Below are 19146 nucleotides of genomic sequence, written 5' to 3' on the forward strand. Positions count from 1 at the left end.
AAACAGAGAATTAGGCTTTGGTGCCATGTTCCATATTTTAATTTATTTTGTCCCTTCCCCTCCTATTTTTTAAAGACGTTAATCACAGTCATTTTGAAAGTCTTATCTGCAAATTCATAGCCTAATCCTCTATGGGTCTGTTTTATTGACTATTTTACTTTTTAAATTATATTTTATTGATTATGATATTACAGTTGTCCTGATTTTTCCTCCTTTGCCCCCCTCCACCCAGTACTCCCCACTCCCTCAGGCAGTCCTCTGTCCTTCGTTCAGGTCCATGGGCCATGCATTTAAGTTCTTTGGCTACTCCATTTCCTACACTGTACTTTACATCCCTGTGACTATTCTGTAACCACCTATTTGTACTTCTTAATCCCCTCACCTCTTCACCCAGTCCCCCAGACCTAGCTCCATCTGGCAAGAATGAAAACACCTTCCATATCCATGATTCTGTCTCTTTTCTTCTTGTTTGCTTAATTTGTTTTTTAGATTCAATTGTTGATGTGTATTTTTGCCATTTTATTGTTCATAGTTTTTATCTTTTTCTTAAATAAGTCCCTGTAACTTTTCATATAATAATGGCAATGATGTACTCCTTTACTTTTTTCTTATCTGGGAAGCTCTTTGTCTGCCCTTTGATTCTAACTGATATCTTTGCTGAGTAGAGCAGTCTTGGCCATAGGTCTCTGCTTTTCATGACGTTGAATATTTCTTGCCAGTCCTTTCTAACCTGCAAAGTTTCTTTTGAGAAATCAGCTGACAGTCTTTTGGAAACTCCCCTGTAGGTAACTAACTGCTTTCTCTTGCTACTTTTAAGATTCTCTCTTTATCTTTAACCTTTTGCATTTTAATTTTGATGTGTTTTGTAGTGGGCCTCTTTGCATCCATCTTGTTTGAAACCTTCTGTGCTTCCTGGATTTGCTTGTCTATTTCCTTCATCAAATTAGGGAAGTTTTCTTTCATTATTTTTTGAACAGATTTCCCATCTCTTGCTCTCTGTCTTCTCCTTCTGGCACCCCTATGATGAAAATGTTGGACCTCTTGAAGTTGTCTCAGAGGTTTCTTATACTACCTTCATATTTTGGGGTTCTTTTTTTTTTCTTATTATTCCAGTTGGTTGTTTTCTTCTTATGTTCCAAATCATTGATTTGATTCTCGGCTTCATCTACTCTACTATTGTTTACTTGTAAATCTTTATTTCAATTAATGTATTCTTCATTTCTGACTCGATCTTTTTTATGCTGCTGAGGTCCTCACTAAGTTCCTTGAGCATCATTATGACCAGTGTTTTGAACTCTGTAACTGATACATTGCTTATCTCCATTTTGTTTAGCTCTTTTTCTGGAGTTTTGATCTGTTCTTTCATTTTGGCTCTGTTTCTTTGTCTGCTCCTTTTGGTATCCTCTCTGGGCTTTTTTCTGTGTATTAGATAGAACTGTTTTGACTCTGTGTCTTGGTAGCGTGGCCTAATGTAGTAGGTGTCCTATAGGATCCAGTGGCACAGCCTCCCCTAACAACTAATCTGGGTACTCGAGGTGCACCCTTTGTCTCTCCCATTAAACTGATTACACCCTCCTTGTTTAGTTGAGTCTTGGTTACTGTTGGCAGATCAATGGGAGAGATTTACCCAGGCCAGTCAGTTGCAAGCATCGGCTATGACCACTTACCACAAACCTCTGCCCTCTTTGGAGAATCAGCTGTGCAGGGGCAGGGTGGTGGTGCTCCTATGTGGTTTGTAGCAGTCCACTGGGTTTGCTGGCCTTGGGGTTTCCCAGGTGGTGCAGACCAGGGTCAGCCCCAACCTGTGTTTTGTCCAGGGCCACCCTGCCTGAACTATAAAGCAATCTGAGATGGCTGCTACTGGCACTGGGCTTGGAGATTCCCTTGTGAGGCCAAGCTGTGAAGCTAGGCTGGCTGCTGCTTATGCTGGGTCTGGGGCTCACTGAGGCCAGCTGTTGCTTGTTTGAGAGGATTTAGGAAGTTGTGCAGCAAGAGCCAAGACCAGCCATTCATATGGAAAATCTGCTGGGGTGGACCCATAAGTTGGGCGGGACAAAATCTCTGGGGATCTCCAGGGCTGGTTAACAGTGTTAACCAGATTGATAGAGTCTCAGATGTGGTACCAGCTTGCCGGCTCTGTGGCTCTGTGGCTCTGTGGGGAGAGGGCTTAGAAAAGGAACAATGGCCTCTGTTCAACTTGGTACCAGACACTTCAGTTTCTTGCTGTATCCCACTGGTGCCTTTCAAGCTGCTACCTGGGTGCTAGAACTCAGAGGGAGTGAGTCTGAGTAGGTGAGTGTGTGTGGGGGTGGGGGGTGGGGGGATTCTTTAACGGGAACTGCTTGGGGCTCCAGAATTTTCTTCTACTGACTCAATCCCTGCTGTTTTTTGCAGTCAGAAATTCTGGGGACTTATCTTCCTGGCATTGGTACCCTGGGCTGGAGGGCCTGGTGTGGATCTGGGACTCCTTGCTCCTGAGATATCCCTCCCAAATTTTTATCCACCACATATAGGTGTGGGACCAGCCCCTTCCTCATCTGCACCCCTCCTACCACTCTGGATGGATGTAGTTTCTTTAATTCTGTACTTGTCAGACTTCCATTCAACTTGATTTATGGCCATTCTGAGTAATGGTTGTTCTATATTTTAGTTGTAATTTTGATGTTGTTGTGCGAAGAGGCAAGCCATGTCTGCCTACACTGCCATCTGACTGTTTTTTTTTTTAATTAGGAATCACTTTTCTCTGCTTCTTCATATATCTAGCAGTTTATATTGTATACTGGATATTATAAATGATTTTTATAGACTCTTGATTAGGGTATCTTTCTCTAAATACTGTTTAGCATTGTTCTGGGATGCAGTTATATTACTGGCAGATCTTGATCACACTGAGCCTTGATTTTGTCTTTGCTGTGGCAGACCTACTTCCATCTCTTCATTACTCATAGGGCATAGTCCTTATTCTTGGTGGTTTTTCTCCCACAGCCTGGTATTTCTGGGGTCTCAACGCAAAGCACAGAATGTTCACAGAACTGTCTTCACATTAAGAACTCCCAATATTTTCCCATCTCTAGGTAACCTCTATCACTTCTGTTTACTTCTCAGTATCCTCCATCTCCCACAGCTGTTCTCTGCCATATATTCTGGAGGCTTGCCTTGCATATGTACAACTTAGGATGTGGCCAAGGACTTGAAGGAAATTTTAATGAAGATTTTTTTTATCTTATCTCCCTCCTATCCTCTCACTGAAATTTTAACCATTTTCTAGCTCTGAACTTTAATCTCTTTTTTCTTACACCCATCAAGACTGCTGGTTTCTTCTCACCTCTTTTCCTTCTCTACTGTTTGGAAAATACCCTCAAAGATAAAGGAGAGTGAATATGGGGCTTAATGTGTGCTTATCTTCCTTCAAGGATCATTGGTCTATGCTAGTCATTTATCATTGCTTTCAACTAGTTTATAGATGGGTTAAATCTGATACCAGGAGACTTCCAGCCAAGATGGAGGCGTAGGTAGACACACTGTGTCTCCTCGAGCAACCAAAAGGACAACAATTTAAAAACAAAAAACAACCAGAACTGACAGAAAACCGAACTGTGTGGAAGTCCAACAACCAAGGAGTTAAAGAAGAAATACTCATCCAGACCGGTAGGAGGGGCAGAGATGGGCTGGGCAGACAGGACTCGAGGCAAGGCAACTGCTGGAGGACTGGGGCAGGTGAGGTTGTGGCGGCGGACCCAGTGAGATGGCAGATAGTGGAGTGGGGCACACAAGGCTGCAGCTGGCTGTCAAGGCAGCAGCAGATGGACCTGGCCACACAGCAGATTGCAGAGTGAGCGGTCCCCCATTCGAGTGCAGATAAATGAGGAGAAACAACTGGGGAATGAAACAGACTGCATAACCCAGGGCTCTGCATAGGGAAATAAAGCCTCAAACCACTGATTGAAAACACCTGTGGGGGTTGAGACAGCGGGAGAAAGTCCCAGCCTCATAGGAGAGTTCATTGGAGAGACCTATGGGGTCCTAGAATGTACACAAATCCACCCACATGGGAATCAGCACCAGAAGGGCCCAATCTGCTTGTGGGAAGTGGGGGAAGTGACTGAAATCCAGAAGAGAGTGGAGCAAGCACCACTGTTCCCTCTCAGAGCCCTCTCCCACATATAGTGCCACAACACAGTGATGTGGTACCCTGCCCTGGTGAACACCCAAGGCTCTGCCCCTCACTATATAACAGGCATGTCAAGACAAAAAAAAATGGCCCAAATGAAAGAACAGTGCAAAGCTCCAGAAAAATACAACTAAGTGACAAAGAGATAGCCAACCTATCAGATGCACTGTTCAAAACACTGGTAATCAGGATGCTTACAGAAATGGTTGAATTTGGTCACAAATTAGATGAAAAAAATGAAGGCTACATTAAATGAAATAAAGGAAAATGTACAGGAAACCAATAGTGATGGGAAGGAAACTGGGACTCAAATCAACAGTGTGGACCAGAAGGAAGAATTAAACATCCAACCAGAAAAGAATGAAGTAGTTAGAACTCAAAAAAATGAGGAGAGGCTTAGGAACCTCCAGGACATCTTTAAACATTCCAACATCTGAATTATAGGGGTACCAGAAGGAGAAGACGAAGAGCAACAAATGGAAAAGATATTTGAACAAATAATAAAGGAGAACTTCCCCAATCTGGCAAAGGAAATAGACTTCCAGGAAGTCCAGGAAGCTCAGAGAGTCCCAAAGAAGTTGGACCCAAAGAGGAACACACCAAGGCACATCATAAATACATTACCCAAGATTAAAATGAAGGAGAGAATCCTAGAAGCAGCAAGAGAAAAGAAGACAGTTGCCTACAAAACAGTTCCCATCAGACTGTCAGCTGATTTCTTAAAAGAGATCTTACAGACAAGAAGGGGCTGAAAAGAAGTATGTGAAGTCATGAAAGGCAAGGACCTACATCCAAGATTACTCTATCCAGCAAAGCTATCATTTAGAATGGAAGGACAGATAAAGTGCTTCTCAAATAAGGTCAAGTTCAAAGAGTTCATCACCACCGAGCCCTTATTATATGAAATATTAAAGGGATTTATCTAAGAAAAAGAAGAAGATAAATAATATGAACAGTAAAATGACAGCAAACTCACAATTATTAACAACCACACCTAAAACAAAAACAAAAACAAACTAAGCAATCAACTAGAACAGGAACAAACCCACAGAAATGGAGATCACATGGAGGGTTAGCAACAGGGGAGTGGGAGGGGGAGAGAGTGGGAAAAGGTACAGAGAATAAGTAGCATAGATGGTAGGTAGAAAATAGAAAGGGGAGGGTAAAATAGTATAGGAAATGTAGAAACCAAAGAACTTATATGTACGACCAATGGACATGAACTAAAGGGGCAGGGGAATGTGGGTGGGAGGGGGTGTGCAGGGTGGAGGGGAGTGAAGGGGGGAAAATGGGACAACTGTAATAGCATAATAAATAAAATATATTAAAAAAATAAATATGATACCAACTACCCAATGTTGAATAGACCATAAATGTCCTCATGCACTGTTTAAATAAAAATACAAGTGCATCAGAATCACCTGGAATGCACCTACTGAGTCAGAATCTCAAAGTAGGGTCTAGGAAGCTATGTCACTTTCTTTTTAAAGAAACCTCTTCAGATAGTGCTGAATAAAGTTTTGTGAACTACTGTGGTAAACACTGGAGTAGTGAGTTTGTAGGAAAGAGAAATCAGTATGGTCTCAATTGGTTGAAGAAGGCATCAAGAGGAGGTGAGAATTCAATTGTATTTCAAAGGATGGAAATAATTTGGATATTTGGCTGTGGGGCATTTCATGAGGGGGGAAAGACATGACCATTAAAATGGGGTTGGCAATGAGTATGGTATGGTGTGTGTGTATGGCAGTGAATGGAATATAGCTGGAAAGGGTGCTTGGTGTTGGGTAGTGGTGTGTAAAAATCAGGAAAGGCAGATTTGGGCCTTTTGAGGGGGAAGGGGACACCTTGAATGCCAGAATAAGGAGATTGAATTTTGCATTGTAGATTATGAATAACAGCAATATTTATTTATTTACTAAGGGAATGACATGGTGAAAGCAGTGTACTAGAGAAGTGGACCTATTGGGGGCAGATAGGTTGTTATAAGGGAGAAAATGGACTTAGGGAGACGAGTAAGAAACTGATTGCAATAATCTAAGCAGGGGGCCTTAGAGGTAAATGGCAGCAGAATGAAAAGAAAAGGGTGTATTTCAGAGTTATTTGAGGAAAGAAAGAACAAATGTAGTGAAGATGTGGGAACTCAGTAGAAGGTAATATTTTCATGGAAAAGACATAGTGGTTGGGGAAGATGCTGTGGAATATTCATATTGAGTCCATAGGCACCCTGTGGCTGAAATTTAGGTAGATATTTGGGAAACAATTTGATAGTGATTTAAAAGCATGGACTTTGGAGTTTTACAGACCTAGATATTAGTTTTCAAGATGTCATTTGAGTTTTCATTATGTGACCTTGGCCAAGTTATTTAATCTTTTTGAATCTGTTGCTTTAACTAGAAAAAGGTGGTGATGATGGTATCTGCTACCTAATAGGGCAGTTTTGAGGATTGAGATAATGTGTGTAAAGCTCATTGTGCAAAGCCTGGCATGTATTTATTCTTGTCAGTTACCTGGAAGTTCAGGTTAGAGGGCATGCTGGAACCTAGGAAATTATATGGGATTAAGGTTCAGATGGACACTAGATTCTAAATTTATCTCCATCACTTACAAGCTATGTGATCTTCAGCAATTTACTTCCCCTCTTTGTACTGAGTTTTTGGCATGCTTAAAATGGAATTAACAATACCTTCTTTGTAGCAATATAAGGACTCCATGAGATAATCTACAGAGGTACTTGGCACAGGGCCTGGGGCATGAAATAGGAAATACTATTCATGTTGTTGAAGTTGTGAGCCTGGGTGGATTTTCAAATGGGCAGAGCATGATGAATAAAGGGCAGAGGACTGATGGCCAAGTCTTGAGACTGTCGCAGTAAGGGTGTGGGGGACAGGAAAAGAACCCATAAAGAGGCAGCCAGAGAAATGGAAGTACATTTGGATAAGTTATTGTAGGATAGGAGGGTTGGTGAGCTTTTAAAATCAGTGCTTCTATTGTTGTTGTCATGCTGAGACTAGACATTGTATGTCAAGGAAGAGAGTGTGGTGTGTAAAAATGCTGGTTCTCCTGAGAGAATTTAGTGTTGGATAGACCTGAGAAAGCAGGAGGGAAAAGCTCATCATGTCTGCAGCCAGATGGCCTGCCCCTGAAAATGACCTCATTCGAGGGCCAGAGAGAGTAGAATTTCAGAAAGGGCTGCATCAGGTCAAAGGGAAGGAGAACTGGCTGTATGAAGAACTCAAAAAGGTGATTGATTTTCATTGTAATTGCAGACTTAAGAAAGTAGTAAAGGTAGGACATATTGCAGGTTTAGGAGAAAGTGGATGGAGGGAAAACAAAGGCAGCAGAGGCAGAGCACACTTCTGAAAATTTGGTGTTGATGGGAAGGATAGATGGAATGAAGCTCTGAGCACAAAGGAAGGTGGAGCAACAGGGTTAAGAGCATCAACACTGGAATGAAGCATCTCAGGTTTGAATCTCAGTTTTGCCACTTATTAGCTGTGTGGTATTGGGCAAGTTAATTAACCTCTCTGTGTCTTTGTTTCCCAATCTATAAAATGAAGATGATAACATTGGGGGTTAATATTAGGGAGATAATTATGAGGTTATTAAGAGGATTAAATTAGCATATGTAACGTACTAGAACAATGGCCGGCACACAGTGAGTATTCAAAGAACATTAATTGTTGTTACCATTATTGTTGTTGTTACCATTATCATGACTGCTGTTATTAAGAGAAATCTAAAATAGAAAAGGAGGATGGAGAGAGGGAAGACAAGGAGAGACACATTACTATTGCTCATACATATAGTGTGGCTCTGAATAAGTATGCATCACCCACCAAGGAGTCTTCTTAGGTCCCACTAAGTGTTCTGACTTACCAGACTAATGGGCCACCTTTGGCACGGATCTGCTCAGGAAGACATAAAATGGGAACCATGGCTTACCAGCAGGACAGTCCTGGCTCAGTCCAGCTCAGGTGCAGGCAGAAAAGATCCATACAGGGAAGCTCAGAAACTGCCATGGCTTAAAAACTCCATGTCCCACAGGAGCTAATATCTCTTGTAACAACTCCATTGGCATAGCTTCTAGGTTGCCTGCAATGGACATGCCAGCTACAAGAGTCACCCCACTCAGGGAACCCCAAGGTATGGGGTCCCCATCAGGTATTTATAGTCCATTGTTAGTTCTTCCAGTCGGATACAGTCTACCAACTGGGAGGTTGTTTAGTAGTATGTTGACACATACTGTCTTCATCTCTTTCCAGGAAAACAGAACGAGGGTATGAACTGAACATCAGATTATCATGCAGAAGGGTAGGGGATTTTGTTAACCCATTGCTCACAGTGGGACATTTACCTGTTTTATAGAGAAACTGGGGCAGTTCTAGAGGTGAGCAGCATGATAATGTATTGGATCTGAGATTTGGGAATTTGGGTGTAGAGAGTGTAAGAAATGTGGTGGGGAGTCCATAGAATATCTACAGGTCAGAGACACAGCCTGGCCTGTGAAATTGTTTGGTGACCTGGCTGATTCCTGAGGTTACAGTGATGAGGTCTCCCAGGTAATTGGGTTGAGCCATCTTCCCAGAGCAGCTGGATTTATGGTGAAAGATAAAAGTGGCTTCTCTTTTATACAACATATTAAAGTATGCCTGTTGGCATGCCAAAATCCTAAAGGAAAACAGGCAGAGCTCAAAGAATCTTACCTCTCTCAGTAGATACTTGTTGGCAACTACAGTCTATTGGGTATAAATCCCAGCCGTCTTCCCTATCCATAGATACCAGTGGAAAGATGCTTTCTTAGAACCTTGAATTCCTTTGGCTTTCAAGTGTTGTAAAAGGTATTAGAAAAGGCAAGGTATCAAATTCCCTTCAGTCAAGAATTCTAGGAACCTGGGGTGTGGGAGTCAAAAAAAAAAAAAGAATTCTAGGAACCTAGAAACTAGGTTCACATTTTGGGGTCCTTTATTTTTTCCTCTTTCTTTGCCCCACTTCAGAAAAGCAGGAACGTTCAATCTTAGAAGAGTAGGTAATTGAAAACCAGGTTGAAGGGGCTTAAGGGTCCTGGGCCAGAACACACAAACGGGGTCTGTGTGTTGCCCTACTTGCACAAGAACGTGTACCCCAGGGTTAGTCAGAGTTCATGTGAAATCAGAATTGTAAAGTGGGGAAATTTGCTTTTGGTTCCCACCCACTACTCATTTTAGGGCCTCTGTCCTTCTGTTCAGGGCTTCTGCGTCACCACATTTTAGGGTCCAATCCCTGAGTTGTTCTCACAAAAGGCCTTGCTTTCTTATTGAGCTATTTATTAGAATAAACTAATTCCAGGAGGGGTTGCAGGTATAGTTCATTTTAATAGGAATCTCTCCTGAGTGAAAAACTGTTGAGAGCCAAAGGGATTGAGTGTCTAATAGTGAAAGAGTTGGGGTGTCAGAGAGGATGGGAAAGGGAGAGTTTGGAAGCAAAGCAAGAGGGAGTGAGATCCCTGGCCAGGCTGCACGGGGAGGGCAGGAGCACAACAGTGCCCTCAGGCAAAGCCCTCGGAGCGTGTGTGGGTCTCTGAGTCCTGTGTGAGCAAGGGTACCCACATGGCCCCTGAGTGCATGTCAGGGTGTAGGCAGTGGGGGGATGCAGGGGTGTTCGTGGTCTGTGTAGCACCCTGTGGGCGTTCTAGGGTACATCTCTGAGTGTTGGGCTGTGGATTTGTTCGTGTATGAGGTGCACGTGTGATTTCCATTAACCCACGGTGATTTCTCAGTGAGGTGAACCTACTGCAACTCTAAATCCACACCTTTCATCTATTTTGTGGTCCAAATGAAAACATTGGGGAAATATGTGCAATTGAATATGCTTACTCTGTGGATTTTAAAATCTACTAGGTATGTAGCACTTAACGCTTGATACCATTGTCTTGTTTGAATCTCACTACTACTCTGCTAAAGTCAAAATGATATAAATTATCCCCATTTTACAGGTAAAGAAACTGAGGTTCAAACCAATACCTAACCTATCACAGTTTATACAGCAGAATCTGCACTAGAATCCAGGTCTCCTGTTGAAAGCCTCTGCTCTTCACAGCCAATTCCAGACATAGCAAGGTTCACCGGCTAGGAGGTTGTTAGTAGTTTTTAGGGCACAGGCTTTCATGGATGGGTCACAGGCTCCAGGGGACACAGGTGATACTGGAATGTTCATATTTAGACAAAGAAAGTCCATTGGTTGTCTTCTGTCCTCTTAACCCATGAAAGCTGAATATGAACAACTTAAAAACCAACAAATCTATAATTACAGATGGTATAAAACACTAACAGTAGGTGGTAAGATGTTTTGAAAGTTAAAAATCCAAATCAGATGCCATTGCTAAATTTGGCAAATGAGGAAAATAAGCCCAAGATTCTTATTCAATATCTTTGCTCTATGAAATAGTTTATAGTTTACTAAAAACAGAGTAGAACAATAATAACCTTTTAGCTGTCCCATCTTCAAAAGAAAAGGGGGAAAAGGTTCCTTGTTATTTTCCTAATTTGCATTTAAATAGATTCTTTTATCATTTGCTATATGTTAAGAATCAGATTTTTATACTTTTCATTGAATTTTAGCCAGCATAAAATAATTACTTAGTTAAAAGCAAAACATGAAAAAAAGAGAAAAAAACCCCAAGTAGCTTATAACATCTATCTTCTTAATTAGATAAAACTATGTTGGTTTCCAAACAAAGAGATAAAATTTCATTATGTAGACATGAATGTTCCTGTTAGAGGAATTTTGTTGTTATATTACATTTTGTTGAACCTACCATTTGTAGAGTCTTAAAAAGAGAGAGAGATCAAAATGCTTGAAACCACTGCAGAGATATTTTCTTTAGTTTTTCTTTAGATCTTTAGGTCAGTCTAGTTCAAGTGTCTTCCGGAGAGCTCAATTCAAATAGATCAAATCATAGAATGTCGTAGCTGGAAGGGAGCTTAGAAATGGTCAGTTTCTCTAGAGATAAGTAGCCTGAGAGCTGTTGCCAACTCACTCCTGAATTCATTTGTTCACTAAGTGATTATTGAGAAAAGGGGGGCTATTTGAATCACTGTCCCCAGGTACTCATGGGGTAGGGGTGAGACGAGAGGAGAAAGCTGGGTGTTGGAGAGTGATTGACTCCACATGAGGGATAGCACCTTACTTCAGCTGGAGCCCCACAGTGTCCTGGTGGCTGCCTATTGAGGGGTAACCACCCTGTGGAGCCCAGACAGTATGGAGGAGGTAGGTCATTGTCCCACGAGCCCAGTTCAACAGGCACTCAGTAAATGTGCATTGATTGGGTAGAATGAATGAGTTCTAGACACTGGGCTTCACTTCTTTGCCCCTGTTTTTCATCTGTGAAGTGGACCTGATGGATGCAGTGAAATGAAGTGTGCAAATGGATGTTTTAAACTCTAACACACCAGACAAACATCAGAGCTGAGATGAAGAAGCTTCCTTTCTCTGGCTATCAATGAATGTCAGTTTTCTCATTGACATGCTTTTATTCAAAACTTTGAAATGTAAGTTGCAGTGATGAATATTCTTTCTAATTCAGGAGACTCAGTAAAACAATTTTTATTTTGAATGGAAAAGCACATTCTGTAAGTTTCCAAATTGAGCTGATTGTTAAACAGGATGCTTACCTCCTTCCTGAGAACCACTTATCCCTTGCAAATGAGAAGTCCAGAAATGAGGAGACCTGCCCATAGTCTCACAGGTAATTAATGACAGAGCCAGGCTTGGAATGAGTCTAGTCTTCATCCAGCTTGACTGCACACAAGCACATGAGTGCACACACATGCACACATACATATTCTCTTTCTGCAACCAGTTTTACTGAATGCAACAGAAATGAAAATGAGGGACTTCCGGCCAAGATGGAGGTGTAGGTAGACACACTGTGCCTCCTCACACAACCAAAAGGACAACAACAATTTAAAAACAAAAAAACAACCAGAACTGACAGAAAATTGAACTGTATGGAAGTTTGACAACCAAGGAGTTAAAGAAGACACATTCATCCAGAACAGTAGGAGGGGCAGAAATGGGCAACTGGGCAGAGAGGACTTGAGGCAAGACAGTGGCTAGAGGACCAGGGCAGGCAAGGCAGCAGCTGTCGAACCCAGCAAGGCAGCAGATTGTGGAGCAGAGCATGCAAGGTTGCAGCTGGCCGGCAGGCAAGGTGGTGGCTGGTGGAGCTGGTGGTCCCACATTCATGAGCAAATAAACTAGGAGAAACAACTGGGGAGCAAGACAGCACAACCCAGAGCTCCAGCTCAAGGAAATAAAGCCTCAAACCACTGATTGAAAACACCTATGGGGGTTGAGGCAGCAGTAGGAGAAACTCAGCCTCACAGGAGAGTTTGTTGGAGAGACCCACAGGGTCCTAGAATGTACACAAACCCACCCACCCAAAACTCAGCACTAGAAGGACCCAATTTGCTTGTGGGAAGTGGGGGAAGTGACTGAAATCCGACAGAGAGTGGAGAACGGCAGAGAGTGGAGTAGGCACCATTGTTCCCTCTCAGAGCGCTCCCCCACATACAGCATTACAACTCAGCATTGTGGGTTGCTCTGCCCTGATGAACACCTAAGGCTCTGCCCCTCACTATATAACAGGCGTGTCAAGACAAACAAGAAAAATGGCCCAAAGGAAAGGACAGATCAAAGCTCCAGAAAAAATAAAACAAAGCAACGAAGAGATAGCCAACCTATCAGATACACTGTTCAAAACACTGGTAATCAGAATGCTCATAGAATTGGTTGAATTTGGTCACAAATTAGATGGAAAAATAAAGGCTACATTAAATGAAATAAAGGAAAATGTACAGGAAACCAATAGTGATGGGAAGGAAACTGGGACTCAAATCAACAGTGTGGACCAGAAGGAAGAATTAAACATCCAACCAGAAAAGAATGAAGTAGTTAGAACTCAAAAAAATGAGGAGAGGCTTAGGAACCTCCAGGACATCTTTAAACGTTCCAACGTCTGACTTATAGGGGTACCAGAAGGAGAAGACGAAGAGCAACAAATGGAAAAGATATTTGAACAAATAATAAAGGAGAACTTCCCCAATCTGGCAAAGGAAATAGACTTCCAGGAAGTCCAGGAAGCTCAGAGAGTCCCAAAGAAGTTGGACCCAAGGACGAACACACCAAGGCACATCATAAGTACATTACCCAAGATTAAAATGAAGGAGAGAATCCTAGAAGCAGCAAGAGAAAAGAAGACAGTTACCTACAAGAGTTCCCATCAGATTGTCAGCTGATTTCTTAAAAGGCAAGAAGGGGCTGAAAAGAAGTATGTGAAATCATGAAAGGCAAGGACCTACATCCAAGATTACTCTATCCAGCAAAGCTATCATTTAGAATGGAAGGACAGATAAAGTGCTTCTCAGATAAGGTCAAGTTAAAGGAGTTCATCATTACCAAGCCCTTATTGTATGAAATATTAAAGGGATTTATCTAAGAAAAAGAAGATAAATAATATGAACAGTAAAATGACAGCAAACTCACAATTATTAACAACCACACCTAAAACAAAAACAAAAACAAACTAAGCAATCAACTAGAACAGGAACAAACCCACAGAAATGGAGATCACATGGAGGGTTAGCAACAGGGGAGTGGGAGGAGAGAGGGAGAAAAGGTACAGAGAATAAGTAGCATAGATGGTAGGTAGAAAATAGAAAGGGGAGGGTAAAATAGTATAGGAAATGTAGAAACCAAAGAACTTATATGTACGACCAATGGACATGAACTAAAGGGGCAGGGGAATGTGGGTGGGAGGGGGTGTGCAGGGTGGAGGGGAGTGAAGGGGGGAAAATGGGACAATTGTAATAGCATAATCAATAAAATATAGTGAAAGGAAAAAAATGAAAATGACAGACAGCCAAGCTTACAAGAGTGAGGATTTAATACCATTAGGCAACAGATTCAGGCCCAGAGCAGATGAGACAGTTCCTTAGCAAACAGCCATGTTGGAGAGACTCTGGTTCCTGATACCACATGCTACCATCTGGTCCCCTGAGCAGGTCTTTTTCTCTCTGCCCAAGACATGTGACACCTCTTTGGAACTCTGTGTCCAGCACAGCTAAACTTTCCCAGAATGCCCAGCCATAAGAGACCAGCTTGTGGGCTCCAACATGGAATGCAAAATTGGGTGGAATGGCATGGGCTCAGATCCCATTCCATGAGAAGCCCATTCAATGAGGTGTACATTTCCTGTAGCACTGTCCACTCTGGCATGTCTTTTAACTCGTTTCTTACTGCTTTCTACTCTAACGGGCCTGTGTTCAGCTTTCCTTGCTCTGTAGTCCAGTAGAGACCTGGCGCTGGGCCATCTAGTCATTCTGGAGCTAGCATATCATTCCACTGCTTATTTGCATATCTAAATGGCATTTAAGAGAAAATACAGGGAAGGTCACTTCTCAGCTACTGGGATAGCCTAGAATATATGTGATCTCTTTTCATCACAGATTCCGAGGGCTTCAGGCACTTCAGATTTTCATTTTCTTTATTGATTCTTTTTGTCAATAAGGAAAAAAAGATGAGGGATTTTTTAAAATAGGGTTGAGAAACAAATTTAGTGATCAGAAATTATAGGATGAGACTCCTCTAAATTCCTGGGCACTTGTCTTCTTTCCCCCCTGGTGCTTAATGGTAGTAATTTAAAAACAAAAGCCTGCCTTAGTGCCTGCAATGTGGGGCTGGCCATGGCTAGCAGACCCAGGATAGTGCACACAACAGATATGGATCCAGCCTCTACAGGAGTCCCCAGCCTGAAACATCCACTGACACTTGCAAGTAAAGAACGATATTTTTTGCTCTTTATTATTTGTGCAGGTAGCCAGAGTGATCCAGGTAATTCAAAAGGGACAATCATCCGTAAATCATGTGTGTTTGCATGCAGAAGGTGATGTTTTTATACTAAGCTTGAGTTGTCAATTCTCAATGCCTCTCCCCTGACCTCAGACACAAATCTAACTGCCCAAAGGGCACATGCAGTTGAAACTCTCATAAGCTTCTTAAACTCGACACATCTACTGTCTCCCCAACCCAGCTTCTTACTCTCCTCTTTAGGGAGCACCTGTGGTGACAACTTTTCTTACAAGGACCCAGGGCCAGGGTGCAATGCCAGACACCTGGCTCTTCTCCCAAGCCCTTTCTTGCCCTCCCTTCCAGAACCATAGTGAGTCCTTAATCTGGTTCCTAGTGGATCTCAACTCAGCTCACTTTTCTGACTCCACTGTCACTCCCCTAAGCCAGGTTTCTAGGGTCTCACCCTCTCTCACTAGGGTTGCTGTGACAACAGCCTCCTAACTATTCTCTCTGCCCTGTTTCACCCCTCCAGTCCACATCCCACAGTATTATCAAAGCTCACATCACCCTTCAATACTCAACTTAAAACCCTCCACCAATATACTGCTACCCACACTATATGATCCAGGTTTTTTGAAGCCTGTGTCAGGGCTTTCCATGGTCTGCCAACTGATCTACCTCCCCAGAAACATCATCTCACATTAGGCTCCAGAAGCACTGCTGAGGTATTTTCGGAGCCCTGGACATGCTGGCATGCCCCACAGTTCTGTCCCCTTGATCACTCCTTTGCCTGGAGCTTGCATCTTACTCATCTTCACCGGGAGTGAATGCTTAACTCCTGTGACACCTGCTCTGGGAAGCCTTCTGGGTTTACCCTTGTCCCCACTCCTTCAAGGGGGGTGGTGCTACCTTGATAGACCATATGAGCCTTTATCTTGATAGATTTTTTCAGAGTTTTGATTTTTTAAGTATATTTTATTGATTATGCTATTACAGTTTTCACATTTTTTCTCCCCTTTATTCCCCTCTGTCCTGCACACTCCCTCCCACCTGATTGCCCCCCTTAGTTCATGTCCATGTGTTGTACATATAAGTTCTTTGGCCTCTTCATTTCCTATACTATTCTTAACCTCCTTCTGTTTATTTTGTACCTACCATTTATGCTTATTATTCCCTGTACCTTTTCACCCATTCTCCTCCCTCCCCCTCCCCTACTGATAATCCTCCATGTATTCTCCATTTCTGGGATTCTGTTTCTGTTCTAGTTGTTTGCTTAGTTTGTTTTTGTGTTTGTTTCTGTTTTAGGTTCAGTTGTCGATAGCTGCGAGTTTGTTGTCATGTTACTGTTCATATTTTTTATCTTCTTCTGTTTTTTAGAAAGTCCCTTTAATATTTCAGAAATAAGGGCTTGGTGATGATGAACTCCTTGAACTTGACCTTATCTGGGAAGCACTTTATCTGCCCTTCCATTCTAAATGATAGCTTTGCTGGATAGAGTAATCTTGGATGTAGGACCTTGCCTCTCATGACTTTGAATACTTCTTTCCAGCCCCTTCTTGCCTGTAAGATTTCTTTTGAGAAATCAGCTGATAGTCTTATGGGAACTCCTTTGTAGGTAACTATCTCTTTTTCTCTTGCTGCTGTTATGATTCTCTCCTTTTCTTTAATCTTGGGTATTAAAATTATGATGTACCTTGGTGTGTGCTTCCTTGGGTCCAATTTCTTTGGGACTCTCTGAGCTTTCTGGACTTCCTGGGAGTCTATTTCCTTTGACAGATTGGGAGAGTTTTCCTTCATCATTTTTTTTTCAAATAAGTTTTCAGTTTCTTGTTCTTCCTCTTCTCCTTCTGGTACCCCAATAATTTGAATGTTGGAACATTTAAAGTTTCCCCAGAGGTTCCTAAGCCTCTCCTCATTTTTTTGAATTCTTGTTTATTCATTCTGTTGTAGTTGAGTGTTTATTTCTTCCTTCTGCTCCAAATCGTTGATATAAGTCCTGGTTTCCTGCCCTTCACTGTTGGTTTCTTGTATATTTTTCTTTATTTCATGTTTTATAGCCTTCACTTTTTCCTCTGTTTTTGGACCATACTCAACCATTTCTGTGAGCATTCTGATCAGCAATGTTTTGAACTCTGCATCTGATAGGTTGGCTCTCTCTTCATCACTTAGTTCTTTTTTTGGAGCTTTGATCTTTTCTTTCATTTGCACCATATTTGTCCCAGTGCACCTGTTACATTGTAATGGGAAGAGCCTTCTGTATTTGCTGGGGTGGGGCAACCCAGGTTGCTGCATTGTGGCACTGTAGGTGAGGGTGAGTCAGAGAGGGGACAATGTTGCCCAGCTCTTGGCCATCTTTCAGTCACTTCCCCCACTACCCACAAGCAAATTGGGCCCTTCTGGTGCTGATTCCCAGGTGGGTGGGTTTGTGTACATTCTAGGGCCCTGTGGGTCTCTCCAACAAACTCTCCTGTGAGGCTGGGAGTTTCTCCCACTGCTGCAATCCCCATAGGTTTTTATAACCAGAGGTTTGAGGTTTTATTTCCCCATGCTGGAACCCTGGATTGTGTTGTCTGTCTTGCTCCCCAGTTGTTCCTCTCAGTTTATCTGTATGCAAATATGGGTATCACTGGGTCCTCCAGTCACCACCTCTCCACATTTCCTGTCCACCCTGGCTGCCTGTGTCTGCCCCTACTACCAGTCTGAATGAATATTTCTTCTTTAATTCCTTGATTGTCAGAATTCCATACAGTTTGATTTTCTGACAGTTCTGGTTATTTTTTTGTTTTAAATTTGTTGTTGTCCTTCATTTGGTTGTATGGGGAGGCAAAGTGTATCTACCTATGCCTCCATCTTGGTTGGAAATCCCCAAGTTGTGAGTTTAAGTAAGTCACATGCCTAGTTGTACTAGCATTGTGTCTGAGTCTCTGCTTTCCACACTGGCCTTCATGCCACTTAATAAATTCAAGCACCACATTTTAGTCATTTTTGCCTTTTGTTGCCTTGGACAGTGCCTGGCACATAGCAAGTGTCCCTTAAATGTTGGTTGGATGTAGGTGAAAAAGTAAATCCACTTTTCTGTTTAAAAGATGATAATGAATGAGGCTCCCATTGTGCTTCCAGGAAAGCTACATGATCTTTGCAATTTCTCAGCCTTCACCTGTGCTCAGCTTCTGCAGCTGAGCTGCAGCCCTTGGCCCAGCTCAAACAACAGAGCATCAGTTCCAAGTGTAGCTATGCTCTTCTCCAAAATTTTCACACCTTTCCTGGTTGTATTACCTGATCTGACCAGATCTGACTGATCTGGGCAGGAAATTACAGAAAATCCAACTTAAATAGGCTTGAATAATAAAGAGGATTTCTTGAGGCAGGTACTAAGGAAGTCCACAGACAAGGTGGAGATCAGGAAGTCTCAGTCAGGGCTCTGTCTGCTTTCCTGCCGTTATTTTGACTACACCCTTTCTCTGTCCATGTGCTTCACCCACCAAATGCCAGCAGAATGGTTCATGGTCCGTATGGCTCAGCAATTGGAGGCTTAGGGTCACAATGTTAGTATCAGAGGAAGATAGATTGTATCTAAAGAACTAGGGTTCTGTTTTCCCAGAACCTTCCAGCAAACGTCCCCTCATGTTTTATTGTACTGAATTGGGTAACATTCCTATTTCTGAGAAAATCTGTTGAGCAGGAAATGTGAAACACTGATTGGCTTAGATCTGATGTCCTGAGGAGGGATAACTTTTAGAGTGACCAGGCTCTCCCCTGGAGCTGGGGTTCTGGTCAGCGACCTTTAAAGCATGTGGGCTGCCTGGGAGAAACCTAAATGAAAACCAGGGTACAGAGCTACGGGGAAGAAAATGGCTCAGTGCCCACTGTGCCAAGCAGTACTTCCTCTACCCTTAAAATCTTCTTGTGGTTCCTGATGGGTTATAGCAGAAACCCTGGACTTAGGAGTCTGTGGAACCACAAGAAGATTGGTTCAGTTCAAAGTCAATTCAACAAAGTGTGTGGTTGGTTACTGTGTACATGGCAAGTTAGTATGCCCTGTTGCTTTTAACATGGTTTTTTCTCCTCGACTGGGAGAGTTGGGAATAGATTCAGTCTCCCAGCTTGTCCCCTCATCACCTGTCCCTAAAACATGCAGAAGGCCCTCT

The 19146-nt window shown here is 42.5% G+C and overlaps 1 protein-coding gene across 19 annotated transcripts in view; it reads left to right on the plus strand.

The window, feature by feature from the left end:
- The window catches only part of KALRN (kalirin RhoGEF kinase), a 698826-nt gene that overhangs the window by 270083 nt on the left and 409597 nt on the right, over nucleotides 1–19146 (plus strand). The gene's annotated exons all lie outside the window — the stretch shown is intronic.

The sequence above is a fragment of the Phyllostomus hastatus genome, unplaced genomic scaffold (assembly GCF_019186645.2).
Source record: "Phyllostomus hastatus isolate PE091 unplaced genomic scaffold, TTU_PhHast_1.1 phas_contig_86, whole genome shotgun sequence".
Lineage (NCBI taxonomy): Eukaryota > Metazoa > Chordata > Mammalia > Chiroptera > Phyllostomidae > Phyllostomus > Phyllostomus hastatus.